The sequence below is a fragment of the Eurosta solidaginis genome, chromosome 2 (genome assembly GCF_040869045.1).
Source record: "Eurosta solidaginis isolate ZX-2024a chromosome 2, ASM4086904v1, whole genome shotgun sequence".
Classification (NCBI taxonomy): domain Eukaryota; kingdom Metazoa; phylum Arthropoda; class Insecta; order Diptera; family Tephritidae; genus Eurosta; species Eurosta solidaginis.
In genome coordinates, this window is record NC_090320.1 from 291,698,919 (window position 1) to 291,719,234 (window position 20,316).

At 39.1% G+C, this 20,316-nt stretch overlaps 1 protein-coding gene across 2 annotated transcripts in view; it reads left to right on the forward strand.

Moving 5' to 3' along the window:
- LOC137241200 (hydroxylysine kinase) overlaps positions 1–20,316 on the forward strand; it is a 94,252-nt gene that overhangs the window by 23,519 nt on the left and 50,417 nt on the right. The gene's annotated exons all lie outside the window — the stretch shown is intronic.

Sequence of the window (20,316 nt, forward strand, 5' to 3'; positions counted from 1 at the left end):
AAAGTGCGATAATTCATTACCAAAGACGGATAGAGCGATGAAACTTGGTAGGTGGGTTGACCTTATGACGCAGAATAGAAAATTAGTAAAATTTTGGACAATGGGCGTGGCAACGCCCACTTTTAAAAGAAGGTAATTTAAAAGTTTTGCAAGCTGTAATTTGGCAGTCGTTGAAGATATCATGATGAAATTTGGCAGGAACGTTACTCCTATTACTATATGTGTAAAAAAAAAAAATTTGCGAAATCGGACAACGAACACGTCCACTTAAAAAAAAAAAATTTTTAAAGTCAAATTTTAACAAAAAATTTAAAATCTTTACAGTATATAAGTAAATTATGTCAACATTCAACTCCAGTAATGATATGGTGCAACAAAATACAAAAACAAAATAAAATTTCAAAATGGGCGTGGCTCCGCCCTTTTTCAGTTAATTTGTCTAGAATACTTTTAATGCCATAAGTCGAACAAAAATTTACCAATCCTTGTGAAATTTGGTAGGTAAATAGATTCTTTGACGATAACTGTTTTCTGTGAAAATGGGCGAAATCGGTTGAAGCCACGCCCAGTTTTTATACAAAGTCGACCGTCTGTCCTTCCGCTCGGCCGTTAACACGATAACTTGAGCAAAAACCAATATATCTTTACTAAACTTAGTTCAGTACTTAAGGAACGTACCCAAATTACGTGACCCCTTTAGGGGGGTTTCTTTAGGTATTACACCTGGTCACAGGGGGGAGGGGAGGGATTCGGGCTTTGTCACGTAGTCAATATTCTCTAGAGAAGGTCTCGCGTGCGACCTCTGCATGTCCTCTCCAGGAGACCAAAAGAGATCGTATGTATCATGGAGCAAAGCGCGGAGTGGATAGACATCGAGGCTGTCGACGAGGAAAAAATAATCACGTCTGAGGAGACTCCTGATGCTACTGCTCCGATAATCTACGATGTATCCCAGTGGCTTGATGCTGGAAGCGTATTCTTTATAAAGTTGAATTAGATGAAAAGAAATAAAAATAAAAAAGGAGTCATAAATTAAGTTGTTGTTCGAATATGTTTTTAAATACATTTTTTCTTCGTAATATTATTAACTTGTAATTATATGTATGCACGCAAGCTTCGCGTAACGCGGCGGGTGCCGAATTAATAAAAACAAATATAAATCAAATACAGGGAGGGGGCGGGGGGGGGGGGTCTTAAAATATACTACCGATGGTCACGAGGGGAGGGAGGGGGATAAAAAGCTGTAGAAAATGGGTCACGTAGTTTGGGTACGTGCCCTTATATAAACTCACTTTATCTTGGTATAAAACATGGCCGAATACGCCCACTTTTTCGATATCGAAAATTACGAAAAATGAAAAAAATGCCATAATTCTATACCAAATATGAAAAAAGGGATGAAACATGGTAATTGGATTGGTTTATTTGGCGCAAAATATAACTTTAGAAAAAACTTTGTTAAATGGGTGTGACACCTACCCATATTAAGTAGAAGAAAATGAAAAAGTTCTGCAGAGCGAATTAAAAAGCCCTAGAAATCTTGGCAGGAATACTGTTCGTGGTATTACATATATAAGTAAATTAGCGGTACCCTACAGATGATGTTCTGGGTATCCCTGGTCCACATTTTGGTCGATATCTCGAAAACGCCTTCACATATACAACTAATGGCCACTCCCTTTTAAAACCCTTATTTTTATACTCATATCGTACAAACACATTCTAGAGTCACCCCTGGTCCACCTTTATGGCGATATCCCGAAATGGCGTCCACCTATAGAACTATAGCCCACTCCCTTTTAAAATACTCTTTAATACCTTTCATTTGATACCCATGTCATACAAACACATTCCAGGGTTACCATAGGATCATTTTCCTACATGGTAATTTTCCCTTATCCTTATTCCTTCCCTGGCGGCCACTGTGGTGTGATGCTAGCGTGCTCCGCCTACCACACCGTATGCCCCAGGTTCACACCCCGCGCAAAGCAACATCGAAATTTTAGAAATAAAGTTTTTCAATTAGAAGAAAATTTTTCTAAGCGGGGCGCTCCTCGGCAGTGTTTGGCAAGCGCTCCGGGTGTATTTCTGCCATGAAAAGCTCTCAGTGAAAACTCATCGGAGTCGGCATAAAAAATGTAGGTCCCGCCCGGCCAATTTGTAGGGAAAATCAAGAGGAGCACGACGCAAATTGGAAGAGAAGCTCGGCCTTAGATCTCTTCGGAGGTTATCGCGCCTTACATTTATTTATTTTTTTTTTTACTTGTTTGTTTGTTGAAAAATTTAACCAAAAGAGCTTGCAATAATATTTCCCTAAAAAAGTTGATTAAAAAATAACTAAAAGAAAAAAGGGGCATTTATTGTAATTTTTTATAAAATTTACCTTCACTGGCTCATATTCATAGTCAAAATAAAATAGTTTAAACTTTATTTAGAACCATACACCATGAATATGCGCCATTGTGTTGGTGGCTTCGATTAGCCCTCAACCGCCGAGACGGTTTTAGCGTTGCATAACAAATCACGCCAGCATCCCTATTTCAACATAACTGACACCAAGGGAGATCAAGTCTTCTTATTGGAGGACTCCTCTTTCGTCTGCTTACAAATACGGGTGCCTATGCGTATACTATTTGTGCCAGAGCGTCTTCGTGCATTCCAACAACATGACGTAGTGGTTGGCATCACGGCGAGGACCATAAATCGTCGCCAGAACTTTTCTCTCGTACACTGGGCCAACCCATATTAGAAGAGGTACGATGAGAGATTTATACCGCGTTAATGACAAAAAAATTGTTCATGCTCCTTGGTACCCGAGGTATGTTTCTCTACTACTGCTATCAATTAATTTGAAAAAGCACAAAAAATAATGATATTTCAGTATCAAATACACTAATAATCCCACTCCTATGGGAGGACCAAGTGGAGAACCAGGTGGTACCCCTTGCTTTGTGAGTTAGCACCAGTTAACGAAAGAGGAAAAAATATCGAACGGTGAAAACCATGTAAACAATTAAGCAGCAATCAAATTTTTTTGACTCGATTTAATCGATTAAATCCTTCACTAGGGTAGGCACCTTGTCGTTGGTGTGAGGGCTTAGCCGAACTCCATAGCGCCCGACTATGAGGCGGAGCTGTTTAGGACTGACATCCACGCCGTTTCGCCTCATAGGAGGGCGGCGGGATGTCTGTGACCAAGAACTGCCAACCCCCTAATCCAGGGTGTTATGCGGACCGTGCCTAGTGGACGATTTGCAGCCAGGGGATAAATTCGGCTGTATTCGAACGGAGCCTTGCCGATACCGGGCCACCTCGGGAAGTATTAATGGCCTTACCACAGTAAGGGGCGCTGCTGTGGCGGACGGTTATTTCCCCGTATATAATACTGGATCGCTGAGCCCGCCTTGTCGGACAGGTGGTCGTACGACCAAGATGAGCGACTCATTACCTGATTGTAATAAGGACGATGTAAAGAGGAGAACTGAGTCGCAATCCAAGGACGACAAATACGAATTAAGCGATGCGTCGGACTCGGGGAGCGAGAGTAGTGCTGATTTAATGAACTCCGTGTTGGAGAAGCACACAAATGAAAACGGAGTGGAAGAGTGGAGAAGGGTACGGAGCAGAGGAAGTAAAAAAGCTCCCTCGCAGTAACGTGCAGCACTAAGAATTGTACAACGCTTGGGAGCAGTGATCGACCCAACAGACGTGGAGATCGAGCGCTTGGAATGGGCCCATGAAGCGGTAGAAGTAGGTCGAAGGCAGTTCAAAAGGTTTGCTGCGAGAAACCCTCGGTTCTGCAACCGGTACGAGGAGGAAGAAGCGTCGAATGGCAGAATGAAGAGGCAACGTTCGGCGGAAGGCGACAAGCCTGCTTTCAAGAGGCAGAAAGGACCCAGTCCTAGAGCAGCGAGGCAGGGCAGTCGCATAGACAAGACAAGTAGGCCCAAAGCTTTAAGACAGATGGGCTCCAATAGCGAGGTAGCAACTACCTCTAAAGCTGCGAGTCAGAGGGAAGTTCCAATTACGGAAGTAGGAGATAAGGCAAAGAGAGATAACGCTAAGACTGCGGCTTTCTCGGAGGCGCTAAAGGGAGTTAACGCTAAGACTGCGGCTTTCTCGGAGGTGCCAAAGGGAGATAACACTAAGACTCCTGCTTTTCCCGAGAAGATGAGTGATGTGGCAAAGCAGTCACTGACTGTGGCGCTGGTTGATCGTAGCAGTCCTTTCGAACAAATGACTACTGAAAGGTGGATATCTGTGGAAAGAGAGCTTATTAGCTTAATGCTTAAGATGATCGGGAACAACCAAGTAAGCCCTTCCAACCTTTGATTTGGGGGATGGTATAATGGTGTGAAGATTATAGCGAGCTTGCGGTGGCTGGAGGAAGTGGTTCCAAACCTCCAAAGGCGCGGTTTGAGGTGGTGGATAAAGCGCAAATCCCCACGGTACCAAAATTTAAGGTATGGATACCATGCGTGATGAAGTCGGAGGATACACTGCGACTTCTGCATAATCAAAATCCGAACATACCGACACAGGATTGGAAGGTACTTACTGTATCTCGGCCTACTGAGGATGGTCAGTTCTACATCTTCCAAATAAACAAGTAGGCGGAGGATATTTTGTACACGCAGCTTGGCAAAATGTCCTTTGGCACTGGCAAAATCTACATGCGACTCAGGAAAAGAAGTCCCGAGGATAAAAACCCTAACACGCTAGAGGTGGCCGAAGTCGAAAAGGACCTCAAAAGCCTAAGGGAAAAAAGACAGGTGGAGGTCCCCAAAGTCAGCACGAACGTGCTAGAAGAGGACCAACCGCTAAATGGTGCTGTGTCTCGCACAGAGGAACACCCGGCACAACAGTCACGAGAGGCTGAAGGGGGCCTCGAATACTCTAAAACAAAAGGGCAAGGGGAGAACGACGACGTCAAGACGAAGGTGCTGGAGGGGGACAAACAGCCCAATGGTGCTGCGAGTCCCACAGATAAACCTCCAACACAGTAAAGTGGCATCGAGCGAACTCCTCCTAACCCTTGAGGAGGGTTTGTTTGACGTGGCGCTGATCCAGGAGCCGTGACTCATCGGGAGGAAAGGTTTCTGGACTTAGCGCGCGCGGGTTTGGCGTTTACTACGCGCAAACGGAAGGACGGATGCGAGCTGTAGTTATGGTAAGGAAACAGCTGCATTCATATATGCTGCTAATTACACCACTGAGCATCTCGTAGCGGTGGCCGTTGAGCAAAAGAATAAGCAGGCATTTATCCTGGCGTCCTGCTACATGGCTCATGCTGCGGAGGTTCCACCGATGGAGTTCAAAAGGCTAGTAGACGAGGAAGTTCGCAAAGGGCGGTTGGTCATAGGCGCAGATGCAAATGCGCACCACAATGCGTGGGGAGGAGCAAATACGAACGAGAGAGGCGAATCTCTGTTTTGTTACATCCTGCAAACCAATTTGCAGATAGCGAACAGGGGAAATGTCTCTACATACATTGGTCCAACACCCAGCAATGTTCTGGATATTACATTGAGCTCCGAGCGTGATATATCAAGGTATGGTTGGATGGTTCTTTATAGACCATCCTTCTCCGACCATGCGTATATCAGCTTCAGCATCCCCCTAAAGAGGGTAGAGAAGGGAGGAACCTTTAGAAAACCTAGGTCAATGAACTGGACTAAATTCCAGAAACATGTAGAAAAAAAACTGGGACAACCCAAAGAGGTTGCTAATGTAGAGGAACTGGAGGAGTCGAATGAATTCCTAACAAGGACGCTTATGACTGCGTATAACAAATCTTGCCTAAGAAGATTCAGAGGAAAAGCAAAGCCGCCATGGTGGAGCAATGAGCTGAATCTTCTAAGAAGACAGGTAAAAGAAATGTTTAAGCTCGCAAAGACCGCGGAAAGCGAAGCGTGTCGGGACGAGTACAGGGATCTACTGAGGATCTACAAGCGTGAAATTACCAGGGCGAAGAGAAACTCATGGAAAAGTTTCTGTACGAACATAGAGTGCTCCAGCGAAACAGCACGGTTGAAAAGTCCTAGCAAAGGTAAACATAGTCCAGGGGCTAATAAAGAAAGAGAACGGGGAATGGTCACGTAATAGTGAGGAATCCCTTGAGGTGCTTCTCGATACACCTTTCCCATCGGGAGACGGTTTAGAAGAGCCAGCAGACATCACTCACACTTCGATCACGGAGCTAGTAGTGCCGGGCTTGGTGACCGATACCAAGATCGAGTGGGCAGTGAAGACGTTTTCTAAGTTTAAATCGCCGGGCCCAGATGGTATATTCCCGGCCATGCGCACAAGTCTCAAGTAAAATAATATTCGATGGGTGCATAAGACTGAATCATGTACCGCACTCTTGGAAAACTGCTCGTGTAGCTTTTTTACCAAAGGCGGGGAAGATCGGTCACCTGTATCCCAAAGACTATAGACCCATTAGCTTAACATCATTTCTGCTCAAAACCTTTGAGAGGCTGATAGATGTGTACATAAAGTCCAACGTGGATGAAAAGCTGCTCTCCACAACACAGCATGCGTACACCAAAGGCAAGTCGGTAGACACCGCATTGCATATGGAGGTAATAAGCATAGAGAAATCTCTGGAATATAAGGAGTATGCTCTAGGAGTCTTCTTGGACATTGCCGGGGCTTTCAATAATGTTGCAAAATGGGCGATTATGGATGGTCTTAATTACATTAAAGTACATCCTGCCTTAATCAGATGTATAAACTCAATGCTTGTAGGTTATGTCGAGTTTTTCCCACCTGTTAAATCCTCTATAGCATTGAGTGTCTTGGAGGGCTCCGCCTCCAAATCTTCGCCAACTTGGTTGCTCTAAACAGGGTTAACGTGTCGGACGTTTTCGTCGACGTACAAATTAAAATCGAAAGACACAACTTGTTTTAATTTTCTTTATTACTACAATCTTAACGATTAGCAAAAACACAACCGAAGTTAAAGTATGCGAATATTGGAATGAATATAATTTTTTATCTCAGTGACGTGAGCCGTAGCTGCATTTGACAGGCGCGGGCTGTTGGCAACGCGTGCACATAGCTTATATTATTTTAAACGGATGTGAAGGTTAGTTTATCCTTACATCATCCTTCCTTAAAAAAAAAGAGTGAATTTGGCAAATGGATCGATCATATTTCATTTGTCACATTCATCTTTTTATGTTATCAATTGTTTCGAACGAACGAATATTAGGGTGCACCTTCCTTTTTTGTAATTCGTTAGTTCGAACCAATTTTATGGCTAAGTAAACTTACTTTTAGTATCTAATATTGCATTGTTGCTTGTGGTTTTTTTTTTTGTTTTATGTCTGTTTTCTTTATATATAATACAGTTTGTTTATGAATTTTCATTTTCTTAAATTTATATTGAAAAAATAAAGTACACGTTAAAAATTTGTTTTAAATATAGATTTTTGTTCTGCCTTATTGGCTGTATGCATGTTTCTTTTTTTTTTTTTTGTACATAAATCAATTTACTGGAATGCATAGGGATTATTCTATACATTTATTGTCGTTAACATTACATTGCATTAGTGTTTGTGGTTTTTTTTTTTTTTTTTTTATAGTTTTTATGCCTTCTTGGCTATTTAGCAATTCTTGCTATTTATGTTAGCAATAAAAATATTAGAAAATTTTGGATTTTTCTACGTTGGTATAAAATGTTACTCTACTTTTATAAGTCGATTTTTGTGTACTTCTTTTTCTTTTTTTGTAACTTCATCGAAAATAGTTACGTTAGGTTCGTTAATTTTCGTTATAATAAACGGAACTAGATAAATATTTTCGTGCTTATGATGTGGTTCTTTTTGTACAAGTACTTTATCTCCGATTTTTACAATTAAAGGTCGTGCCGTTTTATCGTACAGATTTTTACTTTGTAATTTATTTTTATTAATCAGACTTTGTGCCATTTTGTGAGTTTTCTGCATCCTAAACTTAACTTCTTTGGCATAGTTTTCGACATTATAGATCGGGCAATTTTTTCTTTACTCAATTCATTAGGCAAAGTTGCCTTTTTCCCAAAGACTAACTCGTAAGGCGAAAATTGGTTGTCGAAAACTGTGCTGGTCGTAGTATTGTGTAGGAAAGTAAAAAATAAAATAAATGTAAGGCGCGATAACCTCCGAAGAGATCTAAGGCCGAGCTTCTCTTCCAATTTGCGTCGTGCTCCTCTTGATTTTTCCCTACAAATTGGCCGGACGCGACCTACATGTTTTTATGCCGAATACGAACGGCATCTGCAAGGCAGATGAGTTTTCACTGAGAGCTTTTCATGGCAGAAATACAATCGGAGCGCTTGCCAGACACTGCCGAGGGGCGACCCCGCTTAGAAAAATTTTCTTCTAATTGAAAAATCTTATTTCTAAAATTTTGATGTTGCTTTGCCCGGGAGTTGAACCCGGAGCACGCTACCATCACACCACGGTGGCCGCCAATGGTAGGAAAGTAAATTATTTTAAATAAACATCCCAATCAGAAAAAGTGTCTTTTAGATATGCACGTAAGTATTCATTAAAAACTCTATGATTACGTTCAATCGTGCCAACAGTTTCATGATGGTATGCAGTTGAAAAATTATGTTGAATATTTAAAAGTTTAGTTAACTCTTCAAATAATTCATTTTTAAATTCAGTACCTAAATCTGATTTTATGGCATTCATTGTGCCGTAAGTTAAAATGAATCCTTCAAAAATAGCTGAAGCGATTGTTTTAGCCGATTTGTCTGGTACAGCGACTGTTACCAGGTATTTAGTCATGTCGTAAATCATGGTAAGTGCGAACTTGTTACCATATTTGGACTCAAGTAAGGGTCCTATTGTGTCAATTACTAGTATATCGAATGGTTTACAAGGAGTTGGTGTTAAAACAAGTTTTTCTTTTGTTTTAGGTTTAACCTTGTTTAAGAGACAATCTTTACAATTTTTGATATATTTCGATATATCACGAGTCATGTTCTTCCAATAAAATTTTGTTCGCAATTTTGCGTAAAGTCTTTTCATTCCGCAATGTCCACCAGAAATGGGATCATTATGGTAAATTTTCATAAGTTTTAATTTTGTATCTTCATCTGTTACTGTCTCCACTGGATCTGTTAAAATAATTTCTAATGATTTTAAAATTTTATTTCCAATATTTTTGAAATTTGTAATAGTATAATGTTCGAACATAATATCGTTTTTAGGCCATTCAATTTTCTTAATCTTGTGTTTGCCGGCTTCTGATTCAAGCCTCGAAAGTAATTTCTCTAAAGTCATTATTTCGTTAACAAGCTCAAAACTAAGTAACTCGAGTTTCTTATGTTTAATATGCGCAAAAATTCTTAAATTTGTTGTTTTATTATATTTATCGTACGTAATTGCAGATCTTATTCGTAGAACTTTTTTCGAAAAATTAAATGAAAATTTGTCGTAGACATGAAAAGTAAGTTGTTTTTCATCGATTTTGTCTGTTTTCCTATGTAAATTTTTGTCGTTTGCCTTTTTTGTCATGGCTCTTGTCTGTACTGCCAAAATTTGTTTATTAGCTTCTTTAATCTCATCTATTGTTATACGCGATAGTACATCAGCACAAACGTTTGATTTACCTTTTATATATACAATAGTAAAGTTATATTCAGACAGTTCCAGTCTTATACTTGAAAGTTTTGAAGATGGGTCTTTCATGTTGAATAAGTATACTAGAGGTCTATGGTCTGATTTTACAATGAAATGGGTACCATACACATATGGTCGAAATTGCTTGATTGCAAAGTAAGTGGCTAAAAGCTCTAATTCTATAATGGGTTTTTTCTGTTCGGCTTTATTAAATGCTTTAGAAGCGAAACAAATTGGTAAATCACTACCTTGTTGTTCTTGACTCAAAATAGGGCCACATCCAGTTGTGGAAGCATCAACTGTAATAATGAATTGTTTAGTAAAATCTGGATATTGAAGTAATTTTGGTGAAAGCAACGCTGCTTTCAAAGATAAAAATGCTCTAAAAATGCACTCTACATCCCATACAAATTCAACTCTTTTTCTGCTTAACCGATTTAGAGGCGCTGCCAGAGACGCAAAATTAGGTATAAACCGTCTGTAATAGTTTGCAAACGCGACGAATCGTCGTACCGCGTCTTTATCAGTCGGCTTCGTATACTTTTTAACTGCGTTTATTTTAGAGTCGTCTGGCAACAAACCTTTGGCTGAACATTTGTGACCTAAAAATGTAACTTCCGGTCGTAAAAAGTTGCATTTATTTGGGTTAAGTTTGAGATTAAAAGATCTACAAGTATCGAAGACTTTTGAAAGATTTTTAATGTGGTGTGCTTCACTACAACCTATGACGATGATATCGTCGACGTACAAAAATGCGACATTGGGTGGTATACCCGAAAAAGCTATGGTCATCATTCGTGAGAATGAATTTGGTGCTATATTTAAGCCGAATGGAAGCACTTTCCATCTAAATGCGCCACGGTCAGTGCTGAAAGACGTAATGTTACGAGAGTCAGGATGCAAGGGATTTGATGAAATCCTGAAAAAATATCTAATGTGGAAAAATACTTTGCTCTACCGAGATTGTCTAAAATATCGAAAATCTACGCACATACGGTATGCTTTTTGACCATTTGTATCTTTCTTTGGGACTACAATCAAGGGACTATAGTAATTCGAATAACTGGGTTCAATAAAATCGTTGTCTAACAATTTATTTACTTGGCGATTTATTTCTTCACGTTGAGAGTATGGCAATCTATAGTTTTTAACATATACCGGTTCGTTGTCTGTCAGTCTTAATTTTTGCTCGTAAAAGTTATTTAAAATCATGTTGTCCGTGTCAAGAGCGAAAATGTCGGCATAATCTATGCAAAGGTCAAGTAATTTACTTGGAGCATGTTGAGGTATTTGATTTTTTAAAATCGAAATTAGTTTTTTCGTACGTTTGTCTTCTGTTTCTGTCTTGTTAATTGTATAAACATTGTAGTTTGAAAGTTTTTCTGTCCGAATACTTTTTCTTTTTACATACTTTACATCATCCGTGGCGTTAATGACTTTGATTATTGGGTTACTGGAATTAACAATGCACCTAGCTGTGAAAACACCTTTTTCAATTTCCTGCGAGTCCACGAAAAGTGGTTCGGGTGAATTTCCTAAATCAAAAAGTCTGAATATTTCGCATCTTGGAGGAATGGTACAACTGTCGCTTTCTGTTCCGTGTAGGATTGGTATCGCAACTTTTTCATTACCTAGCCAAAAGGAAATACTATTTCTTTCATAGTTAATAATGCATTTGTTAATTTTCAGAAAATCTTTACCTAGTATGCCATCGGATGGGATATTAAAGTCTTCATTTACTACATGTAAAGTATGTTTAATAGAAAAGTTAGAAAAATTTAAATTTACGGTAATTTTACCTAAAGTGGAAACTGAATGGGAGTGACACCGGTAATGTTAATAATGTCGTTCGTATTTAAGGAAATATTTCTGTCTAAACATGATATCTTTATTAAAGAAATGTCCGCTTGAGTGTCTACTAGGAAAGAACAAAATTTTTGTGACTCGTTTAGTTGTAATTCTATGAAATCACGAGTAATTTAAATTTAAACAATAGATGCCTATTGGTGAGGGAAGTTCGCTTACTGGCTTAGTTCGTCCTCCCTCAGTGTTCGCTCCTGAGGGGCACTGGCGTTTAAAGCGCGAACGTTTGCGTTTCTACCTCTACCGTTGGATGATCTAGAATTGTTACCTCTATTGTTACCGCTGTTTGTATTTGAATTGGAATTTGGACGTATATTATTATTGTTGTTATTTTGGTATCTATTTCTGTTATCATAGCGATATCTCTGATTATTGTTACCGTTATAGTTACTATTATATGAAAATGAGCTATTATTTCTATAACCAGTATAGCCGCGGTTTGGGTAAAAACCTCGATAACTACCACGTGGATTTCTGAATGTACTGTTACCACGTGATCGAAAAGCTAGAACCTGACGTTCAGTTACTTCGTTGTTTTGTTCTACAATTAATTTTGCTACTACGTCTTTGGGATCTGTAAATGCCGTTGAGGCTAAAATGGTTTTTACTAAATTGGATTTTGCATTTAGTCGACACACGTTAATAGTTTGTTCGACTGCCATTTCATGAGCTTTCGTTTGAGTGATCCCTTCAATAATAAGAGACCGCTCAAGTGAGTCAGCTAAATCTTCAACTTGTTTGGCAAAATCTGTATAATTGTTACCGCTAATGTGCAACGCTGCAATTTTCCCTGCTACAACTTTCGAGTTGTCAGGTTTGATCCTATTACGTAGAGCTGTTTTAATATCATTGACTGAAGTTACTTGAGTTGGTAGTGCTTCACGGGCTTTACCCTCTAATTTTGATTTTAAGAACGCTATAGAAGTATCATTTAAGTCTGCAGTAGCGAATTGTTCCAATAATGCAATTTTGTCTATAAAAGAATCAAGTGCTAGAGGATCACCACTGTAGTTTTCTCTAATTGAATTAGCACATGTGCTAATAAAAATTCTCTTTTCCTCAAGTGTTGCCATGATTTGATCGTTAAGATCTGAAGCTGGATTAGAAGGTGAGGCAACGTTTGTACTAATTGGATCGTTAAGATCTGATTCTAAATTAGAAGAAGTTGAAGTTAATTTTTCACTATTTGAATCGTTAGGATTTGAATGTAAATTAGGAGTTAAATTTTTAATGGAAAAATTTTCGAAGCCTGGAAAATCTGTTGACAAAGAAAATCTATTTTCCTGTTTGGTGACTTTATCGGTCGAAGATGAAGTTAAACTTTCGTAGCTTGAGGCTGATTTATCGGAATCGGATTCTGAATCTGAAGTTTTTTGCACTTGCTTACCACTTCTAAGGTTGTACATATGAAATTATCAGAATAGCACAGATAATTCAGTTCAAACTATGAAATTAATGAAGTATTTATTTGAATGTCTGAATTTATATTTAAGCTGAAATATTGAGGAAAAAAAAAAAAAATTTGTAAAATTGAACTTATTTATAGGTGAATAGTCGCTAAAGGAATATTTAACAATTTATTTGAAGAATTAGTGAAAACTGCATTATACTTGTATAGAAAAATCTTTAAGAAGTAATTGAATTTAAACTTTGCACAAAAGTATATAGGTATTAGTCGGTAAAAATCTCAAAATTGTTGTAACTTGTTCAAAATATCCATTTTTATTCACACTTTGTTAAAAAAAAGTTGTATATTTTCACGGACGCACCGCTTTATACAAAAAAATCTCACTTGGCTTTTCACGGAACCACCGTTTATATCAAAAAAAAATTTTAATTGGTTTTTAACGGAACCACCGCATATTTCAAAAAAAAAATTTAATTGGTTTTTCGCAACCAATTCATCAAATTTATAGCGTACCTGGAGACTGCTTATCTAGTTCACTCAGTCTTATATGGTGATATTTTGTTGGAAAATGTACGTATTAAAAAAAACTGAAGTAGAATGAAAATTTGAAAAATGGAAATTTAGGCATGTGCAACTTTATATAGAAGATTTGTGAAATGCTTGAAATTTTCAAAAAATGGAGGCTTGAAAGTATGAGAATTTGTAAAATGAGTTGAGGAGTTTTAAATTAGGAATTTGAAAATATGAAAAATTTGAAGAAAATGTAAATTTGTAAAATGCGTTGAAACTTGAGAAGAAATTAAATGTAGATCTGAAAATGTTGGAATTTATAAAATGGTTCGGAAATTTTAAAATTGTTGAAACTGAGGTATTTAAATTTAGACGCACGCACTGTTTTAGTAAAAATACAAGTCTTTTATATAAACGGACGCACCGTTGTTATCAAAAAATCCAAAATGTTTTACATAAACGGACGCACCGTTGTAATCAAGAAAATGTATTATATTTAATGTGAACGCACCGCACTTGTAAATTTTTGTATACATATATGTAAAAAATCTTATACTATTTGCACACAGAAACTTAATGATCTCATTTCACCTGCTAATGAAATCGTAAATTTTTTGCTTTCACACAGAAGTAACTGCTCGATTAGTATGAAGGATGAGACAGACAATCATGGCGGAACGATACAAGGTGGGAGCATGGTGACATACCTACAAACAAAAAAAATTCCATATACTTGTGAATTCGATGGACAAATGTCAAAATCGTACTGCGCCGGTAGTTGATGTATCAAATCAAATAAAAAAGGTTATAATCAGCTGTTCGATGCGGCCACCTTGTATCGTTCCGCCATGCAGACAATGACATTTGCTTTGACAAATGACATTTTTAAGCACTGAACACACCAAAAACTAAGAAGCGGAAACGGAAGCGGAACGCTGTCAACAGAGTTGCATTGTGCTTTTGACTTCATTAGGCATTCGATTAGCTACTAATGAAATAGTATTAGATTCGAATTTTGTAGGGAAGATTGAGCTCAATAAGCGTCTTAATGTAGAAAATTGCCTTTATTATTCAATAAGCCGTCTGTGTGAAAATAGTATTAGGAAAAATTTTATTAATACATACATACATATATCATATACTTATTTTTCTGCTTCCTGTTGCTATGATGATGGCTGCCGCTGATGTTACTGCTGGCCTTCGCTGCCGACGGTGGTTTTTGCTGCTGGACTTTGCTGTTGATCAAAAATTTTTGAATATAAAGATGTTGCATGCGCGAACTTCAGTGGAAAGCAGCGGATCGTAACAAAATTCTAGTAGGTCACTTTCACCACACCAAAAACTTTAACACAATTTTAACCATAATTTAAGCACAGAAATACACTGATTGGAGTTTTAGTGAGTAAAAGTTAAAATTCTGAACACATTAGCTCAATAAAAAGTGTACAAATAATTATTAAATAACAAATACAGACAGTGGTAGTTTAACAAATTCTGCTGTGGTAAGTGGTGAATGTGACCTACTAGAATTTTGTGAAGCTTGCCTCACACGATTTTTCGTCTATGCAATGTCTCTATATTATACCGTTTCTGTGTTGATGGTGTTCGTTGCTGCTGACGTTCGCTGCCGCTGGCGGTGGTACAGTTTATGGATCCGTTAGCTGAGTGGCGTGGGTGTTTGCATTCCGTTATTATGTATGTTAAATAATTGAAAATTTTGTAGAAAGTAGAATTTACTTATTTTTATTAACACCGTAGTTTTAGTTTTTAGAAAATTTGTTGTATTGTTGTATTAACTTTTAGTGAAATCTAGTATATCCGCTTTTTATTAGAAGGTTTTATTTGGTAGATTTGGTTATGTTAATTTTGTAGAAAATTGTAATTGTATTTAACTCCGTTGCATTTAGTTTTTATTATTAAAATTATCTTTACTAAGTTATTTTGACACCACACGCACTCAACTCACTTGTACCACCACCAAAGACCATCACGGTCGCCATATAAACTCAATGCTTGTAGGTTATGTCGAGTTTTTCCCACCTGTTAAATCCTCTATAGCATTGAGCGTCTTGGAGGGCGCCGCCTCCAAATCTTCGCCAACTTGGTTGCTCTAAACAGGGTTAACGTGTCGGACGTTTTCGTCGACGTACAAATTAAAATCGAAAGACACAACTTGTTTTAATTTTCTTTATTACTACAATCTTAACGATTAGCAAAAACACAACCGAAGTTAAAGTATGCGAATATTGGAATGAATATAATTTTTTATCTCAGTGACGTGCCAACTGCCCGCGCCTGTCAAATGCAACTAAAGCTGCATTCACATAGCTTATATTATTTTAAACGGATGTGAAGGTTAGTTTATCCTTACAGATGGATCGGCTGCATGTTAAATTGCAGAAAGATTACATCACAATGGGGGTTGTACGAGGCCACGAAATCAGTGGGCAGGGGTACGCCGCAGGGAGGGGTGCTATCACCTCTGAGAAACCTTGCACAAAATATCTAGGAATCATCCTAGACAGTAAGCTGTCATGGAAGCTCAACGTGGAGGAGAGGGTCAAGAAGGCCTCAACGGCACTCTATGCATGTAAAAGAATGCTGGGGTGTACGTGGGGCCTATCGCCCTCTCTTTCTCATTGGGTTTTTACAGCGATTGTAAGCCCTATTCTATACTATGGAGTTCTTGCTTGGTGGAAAGCCACACAAAAACAACATACCTCAAAAAATTAGAGGGGGTATGCAGACTATCGATGCTTAGCATTACGGGAGCCCTGAAAACAACCCCGACGGCTGCACAGTATGCCATTCTGCACATCCCACCTGTAGACCTAGTAGCAAAGAACAAAGCGTTAACGACCACAACCAGGCTCGGTGCTTCGGGGCAGCTTGAGCGCCGACCATATGGCCATAGTAGTATAGCGTCATCAATCACAAGACGAACAGACTACATGATTCCCTATCTGCGCTTCGAGGGAGATCTTAAGACCACAATAGAGGTGGACGGTTGGCGCAAGGGAGCGCAAATGGCGGACGAGGCGATACATGTGTACACCGATGGTTCCAAAGTAGTGGAAGGGGTAGGGTCTGCGGTATACTGCGCTGATCCGGAAATAAGCAGATCCTACAGGCTGCCGGATTACTGTAGCGTTTTCAAAGCGGAAATATTGGCCGTAACCAAAGCAGTAGAAACCCTGGAAGAGAATAGCTTAAGCTGCAACCGTGTTAACTTTTATATTGACAGTCAAGCAGCAATTAAGGCAATAATCTCGCATAGCACAGCATCTAAATGCGTGTTAGAGTGTAAGCAGTCTCTGGAGAGAATCGGGACAGGGAGAAGCATACATCTATATTGGGTCCCAGGGCATATGGGAAAAGATGGGAATGAAAAAGCGGACGAACTAGCTAAAAAGGGCGAATCCCTTGAAGCTTGCTCCGTAGATGTCCCAATTAGATTGGGCGAGATTAACCGAAGGCGAGAGGTGCACATGATCGACCAAGCGGGAAGGGCGTGGGTTCAAGCGCGGGGCTGTAAAGTGTCGAAGATTATGTGTAGGTCTTACAGCCTTAGACTAACACAGTTGCTTCTATCATTAAAAAGAGAGGACTGTAGACTCATGACGGGTATTCTGACTGGACACTGCCTTTAAATTAGGCTTGGTCAGTGATAGCAGATGTAGGAAGTGCGGGTTGGAGGAGGAAACGATCGAGCACGTTCTGTGCTCGTGCCCTGCACTTGCCAGGCTAAGACTCCAGCTATTAGGAGTGATACAGCTGTCAGATCTAGAAGCAGCAAATGGCTTAAGTCCTCGGAAGCTTCTAGTATTTGCCAAGAGGAGGGAGTTATTTTATAACATAAGTCCTGGTTTTTCATAGGGTTTTCCAGTTTGGTCGTTAAAACAAACTTCTGGTGACACTACGGACTCAATCAGTCTATGTGAGGTTCTCGTGGACCGGCCAGTTCAACCTACCTACCTAATCGATTAAATCGATTTTTTTGATAATCGAATCGAAAAAATCGATTTTTTAAAAAATCTAATCGAATCCAGCTCTAACCGCCAACGCGTAGAGGTCTTTCGAAGAACTTTTCTCTCGAACACTCCCAGAGCTGCCTCATCTTGTGTTGTCATGGCCCATGCTTCTGCACCATATAGCAGGACGGGTACGATAAGTGACTTGTAGAGTATGATTTTCGTTTGCCGAGAGAGGACTTTACTTTTAAATTGCCTACTTAGTCCAAAGTAGCATTTATTGGCAAGAGTGATTCTTCGCTTGATTTCAGAGCTGATGTTGTTGTTAGTGTTAATGCTGGTTCCCAAATAAACGAAGTCTTTTACTATTTCGAAATTATGGCTGCCAACAGTAGCGTGGTTGCCAAGGCGCATATGCGCTGACTCTTTGCTCGATCACAGCAGGTACTTCGTTTTGTCCTCATTCACCATCAAAACCATCTTTACCGCTTCTTTTTCCAGTTTGGAGTAAACATAACTAACGGCGCGGGTGTTTAGGCCGATAATATCAATGTCATCAGCATATGCCAGTAAATGCAAGCTTTTATAGAATATTGATCCAGAGCGGTTAAGTTCTACAGCTAGTATAATTTTCTGCAGCATCAAATCATCGTTATTGCATCTCGTCCGTATTTCAAGTATGATATTCAAGAAAAATAGATATGTTTGTTATGCATTTGTATTAGATGCGTTGACAAATTTATTAAATATTTTACTCTTTAAGCGATCTTGTGTCATCCGATTATATTTTTCAAAAATAATTTCATTTCATTTTTCATTTATTTATTTGAGTTTTTTTGTACAAGTAAGACATAGTCTTTTAGATAGTACATCAATCGTATCACATTATCAAAAATAAAAGTAGAGTAATATAATATAATATAATCTAATATAATATAACGCAAATACAAGAGTTATCTTATTAATAATAAAATCTCAAAAATAGAGTGATATCTACCTTGAACAGTTTATCAAAAAAATGTATCAGCCGCTCCCAATTTAAAGTGGTTGTTGTAGCGATAAGGTTTCTCCCCGAAGGCTTTGGGGAGTGTTATCGCTGTGATGATCCTTTGCCGGATACAGATCCGATAGGCTCCGGTAACACAGCACCATTAAGGTACTAGCCCGACCATCTAGGGAATGGTTTGTATGGCCACATTAAACCTCCAGGCCATCCCTCCCTTCCCACCCCCAAGTTCCATGGGGAGCTTGGGGTCGCCAGAGCCTCGGCTGTTAATGAAACAGGATTGGCCACGTATAGGTGAGGTTGACAATTGGGTTTGGAGAAGCTATATATTGCGCTGGCAACCTGAAAAGGTTACTCTACACAACCCCTTGAATCTGGTATTTTAGTCGCCTCTTATGACAGGCATACCTACCGCGGGTATATTCTAACCCCCTGACCCGCTGGGGGCGAATTTAAAGTCGGATTGTGTCTTATTGTAAGACCTATGCAAACTTGATTTTATATATATACATACTATTCCTTATGATACCTGGTTCATAAGCCTTATAATCGGGTTATTGTAAAGTATTTGATAACACTGATCTTTAAGGGGTTATAAGCATTATATAAAAGATCCTAACACAGCAGCGGTATTTTATAATAAGGCCTTATGTAGGTGTTTGTTATGGAATCGCATTTTCGGTGGAAGCAGTAAGGAAGGCGGTCGGCATGATGTGTTTGTGCACAGTGGCTAGTCATTGTCGGCTGGGGCAGGTCCTTGCCAACCTTACTGTTCCTGCGCCATAAACAGAAAAAAATTCCTATCATGCCTATCAAAACTCAACTGTCAAAAAACGCAGAGACGACTCAAAACGCTTATAATTCAAAATAAAACAACATCCGGCCGAACCGGATGCCACGGACAGACCGTTAACATTCAAAAAAATTCAAATTAAAAAAAAACTCAAAAAAATCTAACGCAAAAAAAATTTACCGAACCGGATATGGCCGGTTACTAACTCTGAAAATCAAAAAAAATTACTGAAAATAAATACAAAAGGGTATAAACAAAAAGGGCCGAATATAACTAGGGGGCGCCGCGGGTGTTGTTGCGACGCCCGGTGCATATCCCACCCTCAAAATCCATGGCCACCGACGCACCTAAAATTTCGGTGGCCCCTTACCTGTATGCCTACATGCCTTCTAAATAAATGGCGACGCCAGCATTCCCATATTATTTACAAGTTTATTCAAATTTCATTTTTACTAACGTATGTATGCTACAAAAAAATTTTACGGTAGTACAGGTTTGTTAACCAGGGCTACCGCCTAGGCTCCAAAGCCAAAACAAGGCTGCTTATATAGCATCGTCCCAAGACACTTCAGAACAAAAAAAATTTTGAACTACGAGCAGCTATTTACGCTATGAAAATGTATGTAAGTGCGTGTAGCATATAAAGGGAGAGAAAAAAAATGATCCGTTTCCCACTTTATTGGGCCGAAATTGAAAACGAAATCTAATATGAATATTTAAGTCTGGCTAAGTTTGTCCTGTTGGGGGTTCCTTTCTTTTCCCTTAGGATAGGATAGGTTAGGTGGTAGCTGCCCTGATAAGGATAGCTCACTTGGACAACACGAAGGTCCGTTGTGATACCACATACACCAAAAATAACGGTGACTTAGATCTAGCTACTTAGAGAATCGTTGGGTAGCAACGATAAAGCTCCGAATGATACCGATCTCAACTTTGGATATATCCTCGGGAGATCCAAGTGAGTCGCGACCGAAGTACTTTCGCCTAGTTCTGGCAAAAGCTGGACAATCAAGCATAAAGTGATTTGGTGATTCCACCTCATCATCCTCCATACAGCTGCAGCAGGATGGAGTTTCCAGTATATTGAGACGTACCACATGGATACCCATGGGACAGTGCCCTGTCAAAACCCCAATGACCATTGATAG